Genomic DNA, 26,241 nt, shown 5'->3' with positions numbered 1-26,241 from the left:
CAAAGTTTCCTTTTGTGTCCATCCAGTAAATTTGTCCAGGGACAAAAACATGTCAACATGTTAATCTTAAATTAATCTGGGTTATATCTTCTAGGCGGTCTCTTGACAAGTCTTAGGGCTGGTAGAATGTTCCCAATTCACAATCCCTGCCCTTAGATGCAATAAAGATGATAAGAGATGTCAAGTGAGGAGTTAATGCTCTGTTACCCTTTTTACTCAATTATCCAAAGTCAAGAACAACAATTAAAAGACATTTGGACAGGCACTTGGATAGGAAAAGTTTAGAGGGATATGGGCCAAATGTGGGTCAGTGGGATTGGTGTAGATGGGGCATCATAGTCAGCATGGGCAAGTTGAGGCAAAGGGCCTGTTTCCATGCTGTAGGACTCGATGACTCTAAGAACTAGGTGCACCATTCTGCAGTAGTGAAATCACTGTCAATGACAATAAGAAGATTAATGAAGCTGCAAAACATACTTTGAGTGATTCGACAATATACAGATGATCATGTGATAGATTTCTTTCAGCCTCGTCCAGGCAATCGTAAAACACACCCAGTTGCCCAACCGTTACATAACCTTTCACTCCATGCTCTCATATCAGATACCAAACTGAGATAATGTGTATTGAGGCACTCTCTCAGAAAGACTGAAATTATTCAGCTTAAAATCATGACCTTTAATGCAGTCTCTTCTACATGAGAAATTAAATGCAATTTGTGTTCACTTTGCTGAATACCTCCATTCACTCTTCAAGAGTGAACCTGGTTACTTGTCATTTTAATTCACTGCTTCTTTATCGATGTGATTTTTGTTCCATAGGTTCTGATGAAGCTCAACAAAAGTTTGAAGAGCACCGAACAGCTTGACCAGATTGATTTCTTCACAATCGTTTGGACACAATATCGTCCAACAATTTCAGATCATGATCTGTTTCACATGCATTGAGTTCCAGTAATCTCTACTGTTTGTTCTTGCTTTCCACTCTAAATTTGCATATATTTTACTTCCTTGTTGTCTGTCCCTACAGCAGTCTGAATTAAAAGATGTTAAACTGAATGGAGACACATGGAACTGCAGATGTTCGAACCTCTGGCAAAAGTGCTGGAGGAACACCTGGAGGGCCAGGCAACATCTGTGGAAGGAAACGGACAAATGGGTTGGCCTAGGACCCTTCTTCAGAGTGATAGGAGAGGAGAAAGCTGGAAAATAAAGATGGGACAAAGTCTGGTAAGGGACAGGTGGATACGGCTGGGGGTGGAGGGGTTGGTAGATGGGTGGAATAACTGACAAAGGCTTGAGATGAAAAAGAGACAAAAGTGTGTCAGATAAGGAAAGGAGTGAAATGTAAATCTGGAGGGAGAAATATTGGTGGAAGTGTATGAGGAAGAGGAATGAGGGGGACAGGAAAGGAAATGTGGTGCTCAGGGATGGGAGATGAGTGTACGAAGCAGGAAAATGGAGCAGGGTGACTGGGGAAGTGGAAGATGATGGAAGAAATGTGTGTGCAATGGGAGTGAGAGTTGGACAATAGAAAAGGGAGAGGAAACTCATTTTAATAGAACCTCATTCTGCTTGGTCAGTTTTGAATAGCAATGAACCTCGATCCTCCAGCTGTTTGTTTTTCTTTAGAACAAACATTATGGCTCGTTGACAAGTGGCCAGTGACTATCAGGCAATGGAAGATCTGCCCATTATGTCTGATACCATGCTCAACATGCAAGCCAAAGTAGACAGTTTAAAATCCAACAGATCTCCAAGTAAAATGTGCAAAATGTTCCTTCGTAGTATAAATATGATCTATGTACACTATTTCTTTTAGATTCTGAATAAAAATACTTGGGGTCTGCAGAACTGCATGTCTCCCAATGCACAGTAATGCTGACAACAGACTAGTAATGGCATTACTGGTGGCTGTGATCCTGACTGAGATTTGTAGTAATTGACTAAAGACCAGGATACCTTATTATTTGCCAAAATCCTCTTGTATGTGATTGAGAGATTATGGTAATCTTAATGCAACAGCTGACACGGGGATTCCCTTTCTCTCCAAGAATTTATTCTACAAGCATGTAAACCCATAACAATCCAGGGCTCTATCATTGACATAGAAACATAGAAACATAGAAAATAGATGCAGGAGGAGGCCATTCGGCCCTTCGAGCCAGCACCGCCATTCATTGTGATCATGGCTGATCGTCCCCTATCAATAACCCGTGCCTGCCTTCTCCCCATATCCCTTGACTCCACTAGCCCCTAGAGCTCTATCTAACTCTCTCTTAAATCCATCCAGTGATTTGGCCTCCACTGCCCTCTGTGGCAGGGAATTCCATAAATTCACAACTCTCTGGCTGAAAAAGTTTTTTCTCACCTCAGTCTTAAATGACCTCCCCTTTATTCTAAGAGTGTGGCCCCTGGTTCTGGACTTGCCCAACATTGGGAACATTTTTCCTGCATCTAGCTTGTCCAGTCCTTTTATAATTTTATATGTTTCTATAAGATCCCTCCTCATCCTTCTAAACTCCAGTGAATACAAGCCTAATCTTTTCAATCTTTCCGCATATGACAGTCCCGCCATCCCAGGGTTCAATCTCGTGAACCTACGCTGCACTGCCTCAATCACAAGGATGCCCTTCCTCAAATTAGGGGACCAAAACTGTACACAATACAACAGATGTGGTCTCACCAGAGCCCTATACAACTGCAGAAGAACCTCTTTACTCCAATACTGAAATCCTCTTGTTATGAAGGCCAACATTCCATTAGCTTTCTTCACTGCCTGCTGTACAAGCACGGCAACTTTCTGTGACCGGTGTACAAGGACACCCAGGTCTCGCTGTACCTCCCCTTTACCTAACCTAACCCCATTGAGATAGAAATCTGCCCCCTTGTAGACAATGTATTGACATCTTTCCTCTCGACTGCCAAACCATCAGAGCTGAGAGATCAATTCATACAGATAAACCCTGCCTATAACAAACAATTCTAATTGGAATTTATTCATGGCTTTAACATTATGTTTCACAATACCCTCTCTCCTGCCTAGCATCAGTGTCAGTTTCTGATACATTTTTAAAAGTGTTATAAAGCAAGAATTCTCAATTATATGAAATGGTCAAGCACAAATTCCATTGTTACTATGGGATTACACTTTACACTTTAATAGAATTTCAAGAGGGAAAACAATTTAAGTAGAATTACACGTGTTCAATGGGGCTACGTATCAAGTGGGAAAAAAAACAATGTTATAAACTTCGAAGAGTCAAAGAATTGGGGTGTTTGACACCCCTCTCTAGCTTCAATGTACAGTTCCAAGAAAATAAGATAAGGACAAGGGAAGGCTGCATTATCAAAAGGATATGAGAGAATGCCGTGTACTTTATTTCACAGAAACATGGCGCACTTCCTGCTCTCCAGACTCAGCCCTCTAGCCCGAAGGTTTCTTGATCTATCGCATGGCATTGGAAAAGAAAGTGGTGATGGCATCTGCTTCATCTTAAACTCTTTGTGGTGCTCAGATGTAGTGGTCTTATCCAACCCCTGCTCCCTGCACCTTGAACATCTAGAAGTGAAGTGTTGTCCCTTCCAACTCCCAAGGGAATTCACCTCCATTATCATGACTGCGATCTACTGTACATCTCACTCTAGGCAGACATTCAGCTAGCACTGAAGAAGCTGCATGCTGTGGTCAGCAAACACCAGACCACATATCCTGATGCCTTCCGCATCATATCCAGGCACAGTACAATGGTGGAGAAAGTCAAAAGCTTCAAGTTCAGGGCGTGCATATGTCTTGAAGATCTGACCTGGACCTAGCACAATGATTCAATAACAAAGGAAACTCATCAATGCCTTTACTTCTAAATAAATAGCCTGGCTTGGTAACTTGGTTTGGTAACTTGCCCTGGTTTGGTTTGAGCGCCCAGAAATGAAGTAGGCTGGAGAAAGTAATAGACATTGCCCAATCTACCAAGGGTACTCATCTCCCCATCATTGAAGGGATTTACAAGAGGCAGTGCTTCATCAAAGACCCATACCAGCCTGACATTGGTATTATAATGGCAGTCTTTACGACATTCTCAAAGTCCAACTTCGATAGACATTACTCCTCGGGGATGGTTAGGAGGTATATTTTATGCAGTCACGACACACTTAAGATAGTAAAAACAAATCTTCCAAACATTGTTTCTTGATTAATTGGTCTTTTATTGAAGTAATACATAGCAAAGAAATAATCTGTCAATTTCCGACCTTAATCGCTGTTCCATTCATGTCATATAAATCATATGGAAGTTTCTTCTTATAAAAGTATGTCATCTCATTAACTTGTGTGTTGTGATCATGTTGTGTGTGTGTGAATGAATGGTAAAAAACTGTATTCTCACCATCCTTCCGAGACCCAATTGACTTCTAATCTATGAGTCTGCGCTAGTCTCCTCTAGTCTCTTCTACGTATCAAATCCCACCTACAAAAATACAAACAGATAAAAACTAAAATGTTAGACATGGCTATAATATACTGGCTTAAGCTTAATGGCTCCTACAAACCACCGTTCTATGTATATAACGAAGCAATTACTAATAAACATTTAAAAAAGGAGCTATAATAGCTTAACATATATTAAAAAACAACAAAAGTAACATGCATTATATTTAGCATTCAGACTTCTTTCGCGATTCTTCCATCTTCACCTTCGCCTTCTAGAATCAGTCTTACCAAGACATTGTTCTTAGTCTGAAGTCGTACTGTACGCACCAAAACTTTAACATCCGGCATGATTTCCAGTATCCTTCCTATCAACCAAGAACCTCGTGGTGCAGTAGAATCAACCACCAAAACGATATCACCTGGAATAACATTTCTGCATACTTTTAACCATCGTTATCGTTCTTGGATTAGAAGCAATATTCTTGGGTTCACCTTTTCCAAAAAAGATATGCCATATATTGTACTTGTCTCCATCTGTGTCTCATATATAAATCTTCCTTCACAAAGAGCCCAGGTGGTAGCATTGGATTGGTTTTTAAACAAAATAATATGATTTGGTGAAAGTGCTTCCAGGTCACTTGGATCATCAGAACTCTTGGTAATTGGTCGATCATTTAATATTGCTTCAATTTCGCAAATTAAAGTCTGCAATCCTTCATCATCCAGAACTTGCTGTTTAAGGGCAGAGCATAGCATATTTTGAACCATGCGGATCAACCATTTTCAAACACCGCCATGATGAGATCCTGCAAGAGGATTCAAATCCCATTTTATCTCATTCTGATGCATAGCACTCTGGATTTTCTTCTTAAGTGCTTCTCTCATTTCTCTTTCCGCTCCAACAAAATTCGTACCATTATCTGATTTTAATGATTTTAATTGATTTTCTATTTTTGGATTGAATTCTGTTTTTAATTTGTGCCTCTGTGATGTCTTTACTACTTATTTTATTCTGATTATATGTTTTTATTCCTATTAATCCATGTAAGGTATCCTTGAGATGTCTGAAAGGCGCCCATTAAATAACATTTATTATTATTATTATTATTAATGATAAAACTTGACCTCGTCGACAGATAAATCTTCATAATACATGAATACAGGAGTCTGTGTCAAGTGTAGATGCAACTTCAAGATGCACCGTTCTGCTCGCCATGCAAGTGAAGGTGACACCGTACCTTTTTGTCATACTTCGTCCTCTCTTAACCTCTATAGGACTGAAATAATCTACTCCTACATCTGTAAATGGAGGATTATCAGGTTGAATCATCTCTAGAGACAAGTCCGCCATTTTCTGTTCACCAACTTTTCCACGCTGTCGTCTACATTCAACACAATTTTTTATTATCTTTCTTGTAGCAGTTAGCATTGATAATCCAATATTTTTACGAAGTTTTGACAAGATATAATTTCTTCCTCCATGTCCGATCTTTTCATGGATATGTCGTAACAATAATGTTGAAATATGAAAGTCCTTCGAGAGAATAATAGGATGCTTAGCCTCCTCAGGCATTGCTAGTTTATTCCGCAGACCACCTACTCTCAGAAGTCCTTCTTCCAATACCGGATCAAACTTGTACAAATGACTGTCTCTTTTGACACCATGTACCCCAGCTACTAATGTCAGTATCTCTTCTTTGTATCTTTGTCTTTGACAGAAAGAGATAATTGAGTTTTCTGCTCTGTGAAGATCCTCAAGATGTAATCCCTGTACGTGGTACGATGCCTTAAAGACTTGCATCTTCATTTCAACCTTTTCCTTTGGTTTACCAGGATCCTTTTCAAAGATATCTTCAGCAATCTCGTTCCTTTTTTGAGCAAACAGCAATAAACTTGTTTTGGCTTTAAGAAACCAAGCCATCACAGTCATGAACTTATTCCATGATGAGAAATGGGCAAATAAATAATTTGTTGTGTTTGACAAATCATTAACAATAACATTCACAGTGAAGTTTTGCTTGATTTTTGGATCATTAGCAGAGATTTTAAATCCCAGCTCAAGCTTCGGCCATTCTCAGTCTGGCTTACCGAGAAACTCTGTCCATTAATCCATCTCTTATTGCTTAAGAAGCGGTCTGCTGTTAGTCCTCTAGAAGCTTCATCTGCAGGATTGTCCTTTGTGTTAACATATTTCCACTGTGATACATTAGTTGATCTCCTTACATAAGAGATTCTGTTTGCTACAAATGTTAGAAAACGCTTGTTCTCACTGTTGAAGTATTTAAGCACTGTAGTACTACCAGTCCAAAAGATAGATTTCTACAGCTGAAGCTGCAGTTCCTTTTGCAGCATTATATCAACTTTAACAGCTAAGACTGCAGCAGAATGTTCCATTCTGGGAATCATCATTTGCTTCAATGTTGCCACTCTGGCTTTTCCCATTAAGAATGAAACATGTACTTCATTGTCATCATTTTCCAGTCTTAGATACAAAACAGTACCATAGCTACTTTCACTTGCGTCTGAAAAGTGAAGCAGCTGTGCATATCTGATTCGACTAAAGTTTGTAGGCTTCATGCACCTGTCCACTTTAAATTCTGAGAGCTTGTTGAGATCCGCTACCCACTCTGTCCATCACTGAGAGAAGGTTTGCGTTATACTCTTATCCATCCAACCTTTTGCTTACAAAGTTCCTGCAAAATCAACTTGGCAGGCAGTGTAAATGATGCAAGAAATCCCAAAGGGTCGTCAACAGAACCAATCACGGATAAGATACCTCTTCTTATACAAGGTCGCTCTTGAATCAGGATTCTGAATTTGAACACATCTTTTTCAATGCACCAGTGTAATCCTAGTGCCCTTTCCATTGGCAGATTGTCTTTGTCCAAATCCAACAACCTGGCCTCCTTGGCTCTGTCATCTAGTGGAATGCTCTCCAATACAACACGGCTGTTGCTGATCCACTTAGCTAGCATGAATCCTCCTTTAATACAAAGAGGTCAGATGTTTCACCATTTGAATTGCATCCTGTTCCGTAGGCATGGATTTTAAACAATCATCCACATAGACGTTGTTCTTTACTGTGTTTGTCACTTCTTCTGGAAAGTGAGCTTTATGGGCCTGTCCCACTTAGGCAACATTTTAGGCGACTACAGAGACTATGCGGTCGCCACATGGTCGCCACATGTTCGCGGGTGGTTGCCAGGGAGTCGCCTTCATGGTCGTGACTAGTTCCCGCATTCTCGGAACTAGATGGGGCTTCATTCTGATTGCCGCTAATTTTTCAATGGCGACCAGAATGAAACTGCCATGGAGAGTAGCAAGAATTCTCGTGCCGTAGGTGCAGTGGTAGTGGGTTGCCAGGAGATCGTAGGTTGTCGTATGGTGTAGCCGGTGCTGACCGGTGAATTTCATTGGCTAATTGGGAAAAAAAACGTAAACAGTAGTTTTCAGAACTAAGAATAACCAACCGGTAATGTTAATGTCTGCCGAGCTTCACGGCCATGTATCTCTGGCTTCTTAAAAGTTGTCTCTACTCCTTCTTCCCACCCCGTGTTCCCCTTCTCCCCCTTTCTCCCCCCTACTCCCCCTTCACCCCCCACCCCACCCCCTCTTTTAAAGGACTTAAGTGACCCTTCCCATACACTGTGTTTTCACCATCTTAATTACAGTGCCAACCTTCCTGTTCATCGTGGTGTGTGTCTGTATCACATTGGTTTTGCACCGTGTGAATTTCACTCAGCGATGCTCCCGCTTGCCCTGTCCCCCGCCTGCATAACCAGCTGGTGAAGGAAGCGATGTGTGTATGTGTGTGTGTGTTCCACTCTGACAGTCGCCGTTCCAGTTGCCGTTCCAGTCGCCGGTTTTTCGATGACTTGCTACGACTTGACAATTGCTGGCAGTCGCCTGAAAAATCGCATAAGTGGGACAGGCCCATTATTGTCCTCGGTGGTCTTCCTTAATGCAAAGTTTGCACAACTTGGTGATGACACCGCTCCAAAGAGATGTACCTTCATCTGATATTCAACGAGATCTTATTGTGCATCACCATCAGGCCACCAAAAGAATCGGAAATAGTCAATATGCTTTTCTGATACTTTGACGATGAAACATTGATTTAATATCAGCCATCAAAGCAACCAGTTCTTGTCTGAATTTAATAAGAACTCCAATGAGTGAGTTGGTAAGGTCTGGACCTTGCAGTAGTTGTCAGTTAAGTGATGTTCCTTTAAAGACAGCAGCACAGTCAAAGACCTCCCTCAAGCTCCCTTTCTTTGAGTGATACACCCCATGGTGTGGAATATGTCAAAGCTCTCCGTCACTTCGATTCAGCTGGTCTGTTGATATCATTTCGGCATAATTATTGTCAATCATGTCCTTTAAGAAAGATGTATATTCATCATGAAATTTTGTATTCTTTCCAAATTTGCGTTTCAGATTCTGGGTGCGTTGCTCTGCAATGCAACGGTTATTCGGCAGACTAACACTTTCTTGTTTGAAAGGTAAGTCTAGACAATAATGTCCTTCTAGCATCTTTACTGGATGGTTCATAACATCCAAGAACTTTAAGTCTTCTCTGGATATCTCTTCTGATTCCCTACTGGTACTTCCATTGAAGGCATGATTGCATTCCTTGATCAATAGCTCTTCTAATTTAACAATAGATATTTGATTTACAGCAGCAGCAGGGTGGTTATTCTCATTCCTGCTTCTGTTGTCCCTTCTCAAACAGCCTTTGATAACCCATCCGAGTGGTTCTCACAGCAAATGGTCCATCCCCTTGACTGCTGACAAACTCTTTAGGTTCCTATGCCTTCAAAGCATTTATTCCGATAAGTAGGTCGATACCAGAATTTATTTTAGCGATCTTGACATCCTTCAAGTAAGGCCATTGTTTCAAGTCTTCTTGCCTGGGTATATTTAGATGAGAAATAGGCATGGTCTCATGTGTAAACACATCAGATAGTTGAATAACATTGTCTTCATCCAGACTAGATATTTCCTTACCTGTAATATGATGACTATCGCAGGATTTCTCTTCATTCATGGTACGCAATAGAATCTTACTCTTTTCTCTTGTGATGTCCAGCCCTCTCATCAAGCTTTCTGTGCAAAAGGTAGGCGAACTTCCATGATCCAAAAATGCATATGTTTGCAACACTGTATTTGCTTTGCTGCTCCTTACCTTTACTGGTAATATGGCAAAAATACATGTTTCTACCCCGGCCCCAACATGTGCACTTATCTGAGGTGATGTAAAAGCATCACTAGTAGCTGGCAGACAAGTAGGATGATTTTGTCTGCACTTATTAAAAGTTATATGACTCTTGCAGTATCTAGCCATGTGTCCTTTCTTCAAACATTCCCTTCGCCTTTAAGAAATCCATCTGTTCTTTATATTCCTTCTTCTTGAATTTTCGACACCACCTTATGGTGTGACCAACCTCATCACATGTCAAACAGAACCCTTTTTGTTTAATAGTGGATGCATCTCCTTTCATTCCACCTTTCGTTTCTACAGGTATCACAGCGTTACCAAAACTGCTTTCCTTAGGTCCTGATTTTCCTGTTGTTTTAGTAAATGTAGAATCTTTGACAGTTGCTGGTTTAGGATCTTTAATACTCCCATAGCGTAAATTTGACATTAACCGTACTTCCCTTTCCATGAAATTTACCAGAACAGGAAGAAATAGACAATAGACAATAGACAATAGGTGCAGGAGTAGGCCATTCAGCCCCTCGAGCCAACACCGTCATTCAATGTGATCATGGCTGATCATCCCCAATCAGTACCCCATTCCTGCCTTCTCCCCATATCCCCTAACTCCGCTATCTTTAATAGCCCTATCTAGCTCTCTCATGAAAGTATCCAGAGAACCGGCTTCCACTGCCCTCTGAGGCAGAGAATTTCACAGACTCACAACTCTCTGTGTGAAAAAGTGTTTCCTTATCTCCATTCTAAATGGCTTACCCCTTATTCTTAAAATGTGGCCCCTGGTTCAGGACTCCCCCAACATCGGGAACACGGTTCCTGCCTCTAGCGTGTCCAAACCATTAATAATCTTATAAGATTCAATAAGATCCCCTCTCATCATTCTAACACCAGTGTGGACAAGCCCAGCCGCTCCATTCTTTCAGCATATAACAGTCCCGCCCTTCCCGGGAATTAACCTTGTAAACCTACGCTGCACTCCCTCAATAGCAAGAATGTCCTTCCTCAAATTAGGGGATCAAAACTGCACATAATACTCCAGGTGTGGTCTCACTAGGGCCCTGTACATCTGCAGAAGGACCTCTTTGCTCCTATACTCAACTCCTCTTGTTATGAAGGCCAACATGCCATTCGCTTTCTTCACTGCCTGCTATACCTGCATGCTTAATTTCATTGACTGATGAACAAGGACCCCCCAGATCCCGTTGTACTTCCCCTTTTCCCAACTTGACACCATTTAGATAATAACCTGCCTTTCTGTTTTTGCCTCCTCACAGTTCACACTGCCACCCAGTTTTGTGTCATCTGCAAATTTGCTAATGTTACTTTGAATCCCTTCATCTAAATCATTGATGTATATTGTAAATAGCTGAGGTCCCAACACCGACCCTTGCGGTACCTCACTAGTTACTGCCTGCCATTCTGAAAGGAACCCGTTAATCCCTACTCTTTGTTTCCTGTCTGCCAACCAATTTTCTATCCATGTCAGCACTCTACCCCCAATACCATGTGCCCTCATTTTGCCCACTAATCTCCTATGTGGGACATTATCAATTGCTTTCTGAAAGTCCAGGTACACTACATTCACTGGTTCTCCCTTCCCTACCCAACACCATTTCCTGCCTAATGTGGATTTCCTTCAATTCCTCCGTCACCCCAGATCCTCTGGCCATTAGTACATCAGGAAGATTGTTTGTGTCCTCCTCAGTGAAGACGGATCCAAAGTACCTGTTCAACTCATCTGCCATTTCCTTGTTCCCCATAATAAATTCACCTTTTTCAGTCTTCAAGGGTCCAACTTTGGTCTTAACTAATTTTTTCCTCTTCACATACCTAAAGAAGCTTTTACTATCCTCCTTTATATTCTTGGCTAGCTTACCTTTCGTACTTCAACTTTTATCCCCGTATTGCCTTTTTGGTTATCTTCTGTTGCTCTTTAAACATTACCCAATTGTCTTGCTTCCCGCACATCTTTGCTATGTTGTACTTCTTCTCTTTTATTTTTATACTGTCCCTAACATCCCTTGTCAGCCACGGTCGCCCCTTACTCCCCTTGGAATCTTTCTTCCTCTTTGGAATGAACTGATCCTGCACCTTCTGTATTTTTCCCAGAAGTACCTGCCATTGTTGTTCCACTGTCATCCCTGCCAGGTATCTTTCCAGTCAACTTTGGCCAGCTCCTACCTCATGGCTCCATAGTCCCCTTTGTTCAACTGTAACACTGACCCCTCCAATTTACCCTTCTTCCTCTCAAATTGTAGGTTAAAACTTACCATATTATGGTCACTACCTCCTAATGGCTCCTTAACCTCAAGTTCCCTTATCAAATCCGGTTCATTACGCAACACTAAATCCAGAATTGTCTTCTCTCTGGTAGGCTCCAGTACAAGCAGCTCTAAGAATCCATCATGGAGGCACTCCACAAACTCTCTTTTTCGGGCTCCAGTAACAACCTGATTTTCCCAGTTTACCTGCATGTGGAAATCTCCCATAACAACCGTAGCATTACCTTTATGACATGTCAATTTTAATTCTTGATTCAACTTGCACCCTATATCCAGGCTACTGCTTGGGAGCCTGTAGATGTCCCATTATGGTATTTTTACCTTTGCAATTCCTTAGTTCTATCCATACTGACACCGCATCTCCTGTTTCAATGTCACCCCTTGTAAGGGACTGAATTTCATTCCTCACCAACAGAGCTACCCCACCCCCTCTGCCCTCCTGTCTGTCTTTTTGATAGGAAGTATACCTTTGAATATTCAGTTCCCAGCCCTCTTGCAGCCAATGTCTCTGTAATTCCCACAATATCATATGCCAATTTCAAACTGAGCCTCAAGCTTGTCCACTTTATTTCTTATACTTTGCGCATTCATATACAACACTTTGACCGGTCTTCACCTCCTCTCTCACGCCGCTCATAATTGGCCCTGACCTTACTCTCTTATACCTTCTTGAACTTTCCTTCCCATTAATTCAGAAGTCTTTTGTAACTTTCCCTGTACTCACTTCCCCTTTTACTCCATCTTTATACTCCCAATTTAACAATCCCTCCCCCTCACTATTTAGATTAAACCCACGTGGATCGAGAAGCATGGCCTCTCGATCCTCACCTTCCTGTATCAGACCTGCTTTATCTCTACACTTTTTTCTAAGCCTATAGGGCAGTTTTAGAGTGATAGTTTTCTTATTGCTAACAACATTCATTTCTTGCATGTGGTTGAGATTTCTCATCGAACTACAACAACCAATAAGAAAAATTTGCAAACTCATGTAATGCCTTCACATATTCTGTCTTGATAGCTGTCCAAGCATAGGCCTTCTTCATGTATGCATTTGCAATCTTCTGTTCATTACCAAAATATTCTTTAAGCAATTTCCTTGCCATTTGATAGCCCTCATCTGCAAGCAAATTTTGCCAACTTCCAACAAGCTGCTTTGAATATCCAGGTGTAATACTCCAGAAATCGTAAGCGATCTTTTTCATTAGTAGTTTCCATTCATTAGTAGTTCCCACCTACAAAAATACAAACAGATAAAAACTAAAATATAAAAAATGTTAGACATGGCTATTTTAAATATCTGGTAGTCCACATCTCTGAGGATATGACATGGACATCACACACCTCAGCACTCGTGAGTAAGGCAAGGCAGCGCCTTTACCACCTCAGGCAATTGAGGAAATTCAGAGTGTCTCCGAAGATCCTCCTGTGCTTCTACGCAGCGGCTGTGGAAAGCACCTTGTCCGGAAATATTACCATCTGGTTTGGTAATTGCTCTGCCCAGGACAAGAAGGCTCTGCAGAGAGTAGCGCGTTCGGCCGAACGCACTATGGGAACTTCACTCGCCCCCCTGCAGGAACTATACATCAGGAGGTGCAACTCCAGAGCCAATAAAATCATGGGTGACCCCTTCCACCCATGCGACGGACTGTTCCAGCTGCTACGGTCAAGGCAACGCCTCCGTTGCCATGCTGTGAGAACGGAGAGGTTGAGAAGGAGTTTCTTCCCAGAGGCCATTCGGACTGTAAACTCCTATCTCACCAAGGACTAACTTTACTGAACGTTTTTCCTTCCAATATTTAATATGTAAAAGAATATGTGTGTGTTTATGATTGTGTTTATAGTTTGTTTGGTTGTTTGTTTGTTTGTTTGTCTTTTTGCACAAAGTCCGCGAGCATTGCCACTTTTCATTTCACTGCACATCTCGTATGTGTATGTGACGAATAAACTTGACTTGACTTGATAATATACTGACTTAAGCATAATGGCTCCTACAGGTATCATTATATTACCATCGAGAAGAAGGGACAGGAGCCTGAAATCTGTGACATTCATGTTCAATAACAGCTTCTTCCCGGGAACCTTTCGGGCTCTTGAACACTGCACAATGCTAACCACTACCTCGGCAAATATGATCTCCTATGGTCAGGGGTCTCTCCATCTCTCCGGAAATAAAAGTGATAATCTGTAAACTGAAAAGGATCAATATTTGAATGCCACCCAAATAATTCAGCAGAACTCTGACTAGAGATTATACCATTTCCACGTAATATTTAACACTGAGCCTCAAGCTTGTCCACTTTATTTCTTATACTTCGTGCATTCATATACACTTTGACCAGTATTCATCTCCCCTCTCACGCCGCTCATAAATGGTCCTGACCTTACTCTCTTATACCTTCTTGAACTTTCCTTCCCATTAATTCAGAAGTCTTTTGTAACTTTTCCTGTACTCACTTCCCCTTTAACTCCATCTTTATGCTCTCAATTTGACAATCCCTCCCCCTCACTATTTAGATGGTCTACTGATATATGAGGTCAATGAGGATATTATTAAACAATACAGGAAAACCTGAAATTGAAAGAAGGTTTGGAATATGGTGAAAACAACCCCCAAAAATGCTGCCATTTTATAAATTTTAAAAGGCAGTATAATTTGTAGTGCACTGTGAGGAAAATAGAAGGTGATTGATGTTTACCTGCATTGTGGTAGAATGTGCTTCAATTCCCTTCCCTATCCACACAATGAGTTTGGTTAATTGACAATTTGTTCAGTTTAACAATGATCAAATTAATTGTAATGTGCAGTGACTCAGATTCAAGTTAATGGAGATGCTACTTGGCATTAAGATAACTCTTAATATTGCACAATTTAATAAAACAAAGGGATTTTTTGAGCTCTAGGCTAAAGGCAAATCATTAAGTTTTGCATGAGTAATGAAAACAGAAAATACTGACAATATTCAGCAAGTCAGCCAGTGTCTTTAAAGAGACAATCAGAGTGAATATTTCACAAGAATGACCTGCCATTATTCTACTGTTGATAATGCAATAGAATATTTCAAATTGATCCCAATAAAATAATATGTTGGCTAAAATCAAAGTATTGCAGTTACCACACATATCTTAATTTATTGAAATGTAAAATATCAATGTTAAAATGAACTCTACTTACATAAGTATGTTTTAAACAATTGCTGTGTGGTTATAACTGTTCTGCACATTTGTTGCCATCTCTCTATTTTTAGGTCTAAAACCAATAAGCTAAAAGTTATTTTTGCTTGCTGTTAATTAGGATTCTGTGAAATGAGTTTGTCTTCCATTACAACGAGTTCCTAATCTAGGTTTGATTTGCAAAATAGATATCTATTCAAAGCAGGAATAAACATAGTTACATAGTGGCAGATGAGTGTATAGTAGACATTCAGTAGGAAAGCAATGGCATTAAAACGTTATCCAATTCTACATAATTTGTTCATGGTAAGATGTGAGGTTGGCCTAATTATGGAGTACCACACAGTTAATGAACCCCTTTCATGGAGTATTTTGATCAACCTATTATTCATGTGTATTAGAAGGAAGTACTGTCTATAAATAGAACCCATTATGCAAAACAAAGAAGCACTGGTAATAAGATCAACTTTGATAACTGAACACAGACAACGTCACCCATTCCTTCTCTCCAGAGATTCAGCCTGTCCCGCTGAGATCCTCCAGCATTTTGTGTCGATCTTCGATTTAAACCAACATCTGCAGTTCTTTCCTACATAATTTAAATTATAAGTGGTTGTAAAGCTACATTTGAATACTTATTGACAATTGGCAAAGCGACAGCAAATGATTAAGGTTGCATCAGACCTGTGACTGCAATCACAGAGGCTCTTATCTAAAAAGTAAATGTGGAAGGAATGCACATGTAGAAGATTTATCAGTTTGGCTTTTTTTTGGATGGTGGAAGTGCTATCTGGGAAAAGATTGAGTGGACAAGGTTTGTATTATCTAGAATTAAGAAGAATGAGAGATTACCTCATTACAATGTACCTTATTCTGAAAATAGTTGCCATTGGATATTTCTCATGTTCGAGGAGTCCTAAACCAGAAATCATAATCTCAGAAAAAGAGTAGGTCATTTAGAGCTCAGTTAGACAATTAGTCATGATTTTGATGAATGGCACAATTGACTGCTACCAATTTATTTTGGTGCATATATTAAAAGCCAATAGAACACTCTACATTGACTTCCTTTCCTTTCAAGTTATTGGAAAGATAAATTGTTCAGTGTGTTTGCTTGCCAGCCAATTCCACCACTAGCACCACCACCATCACCACTATTAACCATTTTGAACAGTTCCTCAGAGTTAACAATCAGCTTCTAAAGAGTCGACAGAATCTGTGGCATGAATTTCCTTTATTCCACTGTGAGTTACCATCCTTCTGTTGGTAGTTTGTGGCAATTAGTGACAAGAGATATTATCATGCTGACAATGCATCCTATCAGGCTGAAAGCTTGTAATTAAAAGGATCACTTCTCACTACTTTTTAAGCATTAAAGAAGACTGAGAAAAAAGTTTGGGACCTACAGTATGTGCAGATTTTGGTAGAAGCAGAAAAATCATAAATCATCTTAAAAACAGAAATGAAACAATTATTTTAATATCTGTGGAATTTTACAGCAATTATTTCAAGTGAATTGGACTTGACAGTCATAAAATTACGTTTTCAGTGCTAGAGAGATTAATCAGAAGTAACTATGGATCAGTGTATCATTCAAAACTCAGTTACACCACATTCAATATGGCACAATATCTTCAATAGCTTTGTAATAATAATAATTCATAAAATTGAGGTTCATCAAAAACCTTGATTCAGTGGCATATTGCCTGCAATGACAAACCCAATGAAGGAGCAGGATGTCAATGACTTAAGTTTCTATATTTCCATATTCAACTATGTTTGCTGCTGTCGTTTTCACAGAATAATGCCGTCAAATATCATTGATTACAAAAGCAACTTCCAAACTATAGTGATTGAAATCAACATATGCCTACTCAATTCACTTTTAATTGTTGAAATATTGGCATTTGTTCCGCGGTGGCGCGACCGACGTCGCAGCGGCCTCTGCAGTTCGTGTGTCTTTTAATTTTTTTTTGTCCCATTGAGGGTATAGTTTGTAGTGGGTTTTTAACTGTGTATGTGTGGGGGGGGGGGGAGAACTTTTAAATCTCTTCCCTGTACGGGGACCCGACCATTTCCCTGTTGGGTCTCCGTTGTCATTGGGGCCTAGCACCGTGGAGCAGCCTCCAACCGGAATGACCTGGGGGCTCCAGTCGCGGAGCCGGCGGAGCTGTGGACCTATCATCGTGGAGCTGGCTGGCTTCGGAGCGTGGAGAGCTGTGGTGGCGCGCCGCTGCGGCCCGACTCGGGAGCTCGGAGGCTCCAGCCGCAGGTCCGGTGGACGGTGACATCGTAAGCTCGCAGGTCCCTGGTGGGAGACCGCTTTTCGGAGCTCCCGCAACGGCAACTTCTCCCACCCGAATTGCGGGGTTGAAAGTGTCCTGGAGCGGGGCCTTACATCGCATGGCGTGGCCTTAAATGGCCACAGGACTTGCCACTGCCCGCCGGGGACGTTGACTTTGACTTTGACATCGGGAGTAGAATGGAGAGCAGGGGAGAGACAAGACTTTGCCTTCCATCACAGCGAGGAGGAGCTTCGCTGTGATGGATGTTTGCGTAAATTGTGTTGGTGTGTGTCTTGGTTCTTTTCTTGTTGTATGACTGCAGAAACCAAATTTTGTTTGAACTTCATTTGACGTCATTCCATCCTAAAAATATTGACTGAGGAACAACTTCAACAAGAATTTTAGCAAAATCCCTCGCAGCCTTGAATTATGCAAAGAGATTTAGACTTTTAATACATAAAACATGAAGTTGGAGCCAAGATTATGGGAATTTGATGTATGGCAGCTACAGCGGCACCTCCAGAAAAGGCATAATTCTTGTAGTTGTCAAAGAATGCCTCTCCTTGCAAATTGCTTTCAGCACTTCACTGTCAAAGGCATTCCAGTGCTTGGCATTAGGAAAATTGGAATTAACAAACAAGAGAGTATAAAGTTAACTCCAAGCAAAACACAAAGTTCTGGAGTAACCCAACGGGTCTGGCAGTATCTATGGATGGAATGCATAGGCAATGTTTTGGGTTGGGACCTTTCATCAGACTGATTGCAGTAGGAGGGAGAAATCTGGAGAAGGGAGGTGGGCGCACAACAATGCCTGCCAAGAGATAGATGGATTCACGTGAGGAGTGATTCAATTTACAGAATGGTAGAGTAAATGACAGAGGCTAGATGTGAAAAGGAGACAAAAGGGTGTCAGATACGGAAAGAAGATAAGTGAAATATAAAGCCAAGGACGGGATATAGATGGAAGGGGACAAGGAGGGAGTGGGGATGGATGGGTAGGATAGTGGTGGAAATGGGTGTGCACTGGGGTGGAGAGCAGAGGAAGGGGTGACAGGGTATGAAGGGTGTTACTTAGGGTGTGGAGAATTCAATGTTCAAACTGTTGGATGGTAAGCTACCCATGTAGAATATGAGATGCAGCTCCTCTAGTTTGTGTGTGGCATCACTCTGGCAATGCAGGAGGTCGAGGATGGAATGGGAGTTGGAAGGAGAGTTTAAATGGTTGGCAATCAGGAGATCCAATGGGTTTTGGTGGACCCAACACGTGTTCAGCCCAATGGACGCCTAGTTTACGTTTAATCTTGCTAATGTCAAGGAGTCCTCATCAAGAGCATGGAATGCAGTAGTTGAGTTTGGAAGGTGCGTGTGAACCTTTGTCACAAATATTAAACAGCTATGTGGATGTAAGGTTAAGTACAAATACCCTAATTAAGGTTGAAATCCAATGTCAGGTTGACAGACCTAAATCTTCTTAGTAAGCAAGAAATGGGAACAGAACAAAAGAACAATTTAGAATATATGGTTGTTGAAGCATTTGTAGATAAGAAAAAAAATGGAATTTGATGGCAGCACATCTTTACTGCTGTCTTTCCCAGATGTATCCAGCTTGGTAGGATATGTGGGGAAATTAGCTCAGAAACCCAGAAGTGACACGTTTAACATAGAAGGGGGTTTGGGAAGAGTATATGCAGAGGAAATCAGCTAACACAAAATACACAGTTGCAAGAACATGAATTAGGTAGGCTGGGAGAAAGCGTGCTTTTATCCCCATTTTTCCAAAAAACAGAATGTTATGCAATCTACTCGCAAAGCATCATCATCACAATTTTGACCACAAAGTTTAGCGAGTAAAGTCTGCTGATTACAGCTTTGAATTATTCTTAATATACTGCATTTTCCATGGTAATATTTAATTCTTGTCATTTCTTCATGAGAATGATAATATACATTTTAACTCTATTAATGCTCTTTAGCTGAGATGTTATATGCTACTAATTAATTATGAATAATCTGAAAATTACCATTAGCCAGCCATGTAACAAAGGGGAGATACTCTAACAGTAGCTGACTGTAGAAAATTGGAAATGACAAAACTTTCATTTGACAACATTTTTCTCCTATTTTACACTTGATATTAATCATGTCCTTTGTTTATGGCAGTGTGAAACTACAGGTATTTTTAAATCCATTAAGTAATATTGTCTATAATAAATCAATCTTTATTTTATCACAAGAATCTTTAAAATCTCTCTCCTTATCCATGCTGGAATAAATCAGAAAACTCCGTTTATGTCTGTGCTGAAGATTTAGGATTTGTCATTCTTAGAAGACATGAAACTTTGATTTGCTTCAGTCCATACAGTGAGAGTTCTCATTCTATGCTAGAAATCCTCCTGCCATATCACTTACAATGAGGTGAAAATTTTAAAACAACATTCGTATTAGATTATGCAAAATAGTTCCATGGGTTCAGAGAGAATGCTTAGACCAGTCGTTCACATTTGTTCTATGTTATCCCACATTTGTATCTACTCCCTACACATTGGAGGCAATACACAGAGGCCAATTAACCTACAAACCTGCATGCCTTTGGGATGTTGAAGAAAACCATAGCACCTGGAGGAAACCCATGCTGTCACAATGTGCCATCCAATGTGCAATCTCCACACAGACAACATCCAAGGTCAGGATCAAACCCGGATCTTTGTGATATGATAAAACTGGAATAGAACATGGGAAGAGAGCATTGTTTTGGAAGCATTGAGAGTCTGATGGTATTTTGAGCAATTGGAGATGATAATGGGAGATACATAATCCAGGATCTGAGACTATAAGGCCTAGACTGGTCTTGATTCACTCTGGAGCATACTGTATAATGCTCCCAATGCTCTCTAATACCATTTTTCTAATTTATCTACAGCAGTTTTTCCTTCATAAATTACCTCCGCATTTTCAGTTCTTACCACCGGCCAAATCACGTCCTTAAAATCCATGTGAGATCATCACCAGCTTGCTGCAACATCAATGATAACCGAAAATATTTTAGATTTCACATTGCTCTTCAGGGGAAATCTTTACGTATTGTATGACTGGCAATTTTAATAGTCTATAGAATCCTTAATAAGAGAGTATAAAAACATATGATATTATAAAATTCTCACCAGATATGCCTTTATAATATTTTGGATGTTATATGCACTCTTTAATGTAAAAAAGATCTCAGAAGAAAATTTTATTTTAAAAATGTATCTGCAACTCTAACAAAAGAGGACAAATAACTTGCTACAGTTGACATCAATAGAAACCTGCCAAAAGAATAAGAACCTAGCTGGCTGTAAACCAAGTTGAATTCATCTTCAACATTCTACTAGTGGAAACAAAACATTTTTTGATAATAATCAATCTTTATTATGTTTTCTGTTAGGAAAGAAACCAAAAGTGTTGCTCTTAATCTCAGATGTGTTAATTGTTGGACTTGTCTGAAATAAACCTTCTGGAATTAAATATGAAATTTGCTTTGTGGCATGTGATTTTTGTTTTCCCAAGTAAGAAAGAGATGGGCATAAAGTAAAAGCAGTGCCACATGCAAGAGTCAGTGGAGCGGTCATCTCAGTTTTCTGGTCACTCCAACAATCTTTCTAACATTCTAACATTCTTTGTGCAACATTGGTTCATTAAATTAAATATGTTCTCTCTGCAGGTATAATTATTCTGATATTTAGGATGCTTATATAATGGAAATTAAATATTAGGCAGTCTCCCATAGGAGGATTACAACTGGGCTCTCGAGACCTGCTAACATTCAATCCTGTGGTGAACCCCATGCAATAGAATTTATAAACAACTGTATAAATTTAAGTTCTTCATCCTCTTTTATTGTACGATCTAGGTGGGGTGCATGGATGAGTTCTGTGGCAGGGGGTGACAAATAAAATGAGGCTATTTCTACAAGCTAAGTTCTGTTTGAGATCTACTGTATGTGAACAGAATGGTTTCTATAGTAACTGCAATATTAATAGACTTGAACATCAGTTTTTACATTTGCTGTTTACTTTTGGCTGAGAGATATGTCAGACATGACTGTGAGTGCAGGAGAAGGCAAAATATTAAAGTGGTATTCGCTTCAGTATTCTACTATTGAAGATACTTCCTGCAGGCAACAGTGGCTTTCTTTTTCCAACCTTGTTGGAATCTGTCATCCAAAATGTGTTTCTCATTATTTTAAGATTTTACTTCGGAGTCACGTGAGTGACTACGTGAAGAACCCCGCCAGGACGCATGCGTGTCATATCGCTACACGCATTGCGAAACAGTCAGGCGGGGTGGAACGACGTTACCCAGCAGTGGCAGTTTAAAAGCCGGAACCTGCAGGTAAGAGTTACTCTGCGGTCTTTTTGTGTTTCCCATACCGATTTACAGGTGGGGAGCATGGACAAGTCAACGAAAGCAAAGAGGGCTGCGACAAAGCTGGTGGGGGAGGACCGCGGAGTAGTGGGCAGCCAGCAGCGGCCAGCGGCACTTGAATCACCGATAATGGGATCAGCTGTGCCCGATGTCGCCTCCGCACCGGCCAGATCCACTCCGCGGCCGGGCGGTAAGGCAAAACAGAAAACTAACAAAGTCGTGGACTCAGATGAGTCCGACTTTGAGCAGCCGCGGGCCGCCAGCGACCGTGAGCGCTGGAGCCGGATGGAGCGGTGTGTGGAGCATTTGCTCCAACGTGACAGGCTCCGGGAGATGGAGTCGAGTCACTGTGGGCTCTATATAAAACCCACAGCAGCACCTCTTGTAGGGCTGCACAGTGCTTCTCCCTCATCAGAGGGGAGCACTGGGGGGTCAGTACTGGGCTGATCCTGAAGAGGGGTTTGCAGAAGAGAAATCAAGTGTGCAGGGGGTGCAGGAACATGAGAATCTACTGGACATGGTGTCCAACTTCATACAGCCAGACCAGACTGGCCAAAACCTGGAGCGAAAGCTAGCTGCCAGTATAGATTATATGTCCTTTAACCAGCTACAAGAACAGGCTGTATTGGACACCACGTCAAGACACCTGGCACCGGGTAACTGTATATCCCTGAATGTTCCAGTAGTAAATACTTGTATATGGAAACATATTGGAATAGGAGTTAGAGGCATGGATATCAAACTCCAAAAGGTATTAAAACTCCTAACAGCAGGGATAACAGCATTCACCCGCACAGTGGATGAGAAGGACATGTCCCAGGACCAACAGGATGCACTGGCACTGCTTTGCAACACTCAATATGAGATAAACAGCATCAGGAAGAGTGCCATCCGACCTACTTTAAACCCAAAATTCGCGGGTCTGTGCAAATCTGGAAACATAAAACTACCAATACTACTATTTGGAGGTAACCTATCGAAGCAAGTCAAGGAGCTCGATGAGGAAGCAAAAACCCTGGGAATCATAAAAGGGACATCATCAAAAACCCACTACGGCCATAGACAGCACCCCTACGCACCCACCAGTAGAACAAGACCGACTGGTGAAAGCTCGAAGTTCCGGTACACCAAACACGAGTCTTTTTTAGGCCATGGCCCAGGCTGGCCTTCTTGGAAGATACGCGAACCTCCAACATCAACCAAACCACAAACCCAGACACCAACGCCTCAACATCAACGAAGGATTTACAAAAATAAGTAAACCTGCCACTGGTAACTATGGAGGTAGGTGGGTCTGGTTCCCTACAAATTGCAGGGAGCATGGAGTTTGGGGGGAGATTACACTCCTTTCTGGATGCATGGAGTATGTTAACTACCGATACTTATATTTTAAGCAGTATCCAGGGATATACAATAGAATTTATACACAAGTACAGCCCTCCAGTTCAACATATACCGAACCGAATGTTCGTACTTCCCGGTAAAGAAAAATCAGAAGCGCATGCTGAACTGGAGCGGCTTTACGCAAAAGGTGTAATTGAAAAATCCCAACACGAACCGCTAGAATTTGTGTCCAATATCTTTACCAAAAACAAAAAAGATGGTGGTTGTCGCATCATCATAGCTCTGACCAAATTGAATACATTTGTACAATATATTCATTTTAAAATGGAAACCTTTGTTACTGCTAAACAATTGATTTCCAAAGGTTACTTCATGGCTAGCATCGATTTAAAATATGCTTACTATTCAGTGTCTATACGAGGTGACCACAGATGTTACTTAAAATTCAACTGGATGGGACAGCGATGGCAGTATAGAGCGCTGCCAAATGGTTTAACATCAGCCCCCTGGCTGTTCACAAAAATATTGAAACCAGCCCTAGCGTTTCTACGGAAACGGAAACACATGGTCATGGCATATCTAGATGACATACTTATTGTGGGCAAAACTTTGGAATTGGCCAAACAAACTGTAACAGCCACAAAACAGTTATTTGAAAAACTGGGGTTTATTATCCACCCAGTTAAATCTAAATTAACGCCTTCCACTACTATGGACTATTAGGGGTTCACCATTGACTCAGTTCACATGTCGGTGACTTTGCCAAAGGGAAAGGCTATAGACTTAATAGAGGCTTGCAATAACCTCATTGACATCAGTAAACCGTCCATCAATGCTGGCCATTTTGACAGATCAATGAAGCTACCAATCAAAGCTATAATGGAACTAAAATGGTGGATAGATAACATTTGGCTTTGTTTCAATCCAATCATTATCAGCAACCCTTCTATGGTGCTACAAACTGATGCCAGTGCACTTGGTTGGGGTGCCACCAATTCCATCTCCAGCTGTGGAGGTAGATGGACTCCTCAGGAGGCATCATTATTACTAACACTGGGCATAAACTACCTGGAAATGTTGGGTGCATTCTATGGCCTAAAGTCATATTGTACTGGGTCATATCACCAGCATGTTAGACTACAGATTGACAATACCACCGTGGTAGCATATATCAACCACATGGGTGGAAACAAATCGACATCATGTGACAATCTGGCTAATACAATTTGGCAGTGGTGTATCCAGAGAGATATTTGGATATCAGCTACTTACCTACCAGGTAAACTAAATTTAGTGGCAGACACCAGGTCACGCAAATTTAATGAAAACACCGAATGGATGTTGAATAAAAAAGTATTTCCTGATATTACAGCACGATATGGAACACCAGATATCGATCTATTCGCATCCAGGCTTAATCACCAGTTATCAAACTATGTTTCATGGGAACCAGCCCTGGGGCAGCAGCGACAGATGCATTTTCGCTGCATTGGGGGAAATTGTTTATTTATGCATTCCCTCCTTTCCGCCTCATCAGTCGGGTATTAAGGAAAATACAGCAAGACTCTGCGTCTGGTATTTTGGTAGTACCCGATTGGCCTACACAACCATGGTTCCCAGTGATACAGAACATGGTATTAGAACCATGTATCACCATCCCGAATAGACCAGACTTATTGGTTCATCTCGTAACAAGGGATAGCCATCCATGCCATAACTATTTGAATTTATTAATTTGTAGAGTTTAAAAATACCACTACTACAGCTGGGACTGACGGACCGAACAGTGAACATGATTTCGGCGGCCCACAGACAGTCCACCAAAAAACAGTATCTGGTCTATATCAGGAAGTGGGAGATGTATTGTCACAAAAACAGCATCACCTACAGAGATATGAACATCCCGTCTGTTCTGGAATACCTGGCAGGCCTCCATTATGATGAGGGGCTCAGTTATAGTGCCATCAGCTGCACCAGAAGTGCCCTATCAACTTATCTATGGCAAGGAACAGAGCGTCACTCTGTTGGGACTCACCCACTGGTAACAAAACTTATGAGGGGAATTTTTAATACCAATCCCCCAAGAACCAGGTACTCCCAAATATGGGATGTGAGTATTGTCCTGAAGTTGCTCAGGAATTGGTCTCCAGCAACAGCTCTGTCCCTACATAGACTGACATTAAAAACAGTCATGCTAATGGCATTGGTCACGGCACAAAGGGTACAGTCATTACATAAATTAAGATTGGACAACATGACTTCTTCATCTGAAAATATTACGTTTCATATTTATGAATTAGTAAAGCAGAACAGACAGGGATCAGCAGGCCTCAATATAGAATTTAGGTCTTACCCAACAGATGATCGTCTCTGTATAGTAAGACATTTGTCGTTATACATGGAGAACACGAAAATCATCAGAGGCAATGAGAAAGCACTTTTAGTCAGCCATAAGCAACCACACAAAAGAGTGACGGTCCAGACCATCTCAAGATGGCTGAAACAAGTTCTAATACAGGCTGGGGTGGATACTAATATTTTTAAATCTCATTCCACCAGGGCTGCAGCTACATCGGCAGCTATGCAGTTGGATGTACCAATGGACCAAATCCTCAAGGCAGCAGGATGGTCAGGGGAAAAAACATTCCAACTATTTTATCATAAACCAGTCATGAAACCTGGAACGTTTGCAGAAACAATTTTAAGTTCTGTAATTTAATTTACCCCATAAATAGGGGCTATAATTTTGTGTTAATAAATTTCATGGATTTCAATGTCGGATTCATGTCTAAATTATGTTGACACAATTCCTCCTACAGTCATTAAGCCAGATGTGATCGTTATTTTATGAGGAGTACGTTGAGGGAATACGTGCCCTCCGCTCCCACCCATGACCATATACTCAACTGGTATTTCTTTCTCTAATCTTACTATGTTTAAGTCATTACAGTTATCTGTGATTTCACACCGCTGCTTTGAAGAATGACACGCATGCGTCCTGACGGGGTTCTTCACGTATTCCCGCAACGTACTCCTCATAAAATAACGATCAAACTTCGAACTGGTAAGTTCTCGTTTAATCTTACTATTTTTCATCCATGGGTTCCATATT

This window comes from Amblyraja radiata, chromosome 6 (genome assembly GCF_010909765.2).
Source record: "Amblyraja radiata isolate CabotCenter1 chromosome 6, sAmbRad1.1.pri, whole genome shotgun sequence".
NCBI lineage: Eukaryota > Metazoa > Chordata > Chondrichthyes > Rajiformes > Rajidae > Amblyraja > Amblyraja radiata.
The sequence above is the reverse complement of the archived record's forward strand: the minus strand, read 5'-3'. Positions refer to the sequence as shown.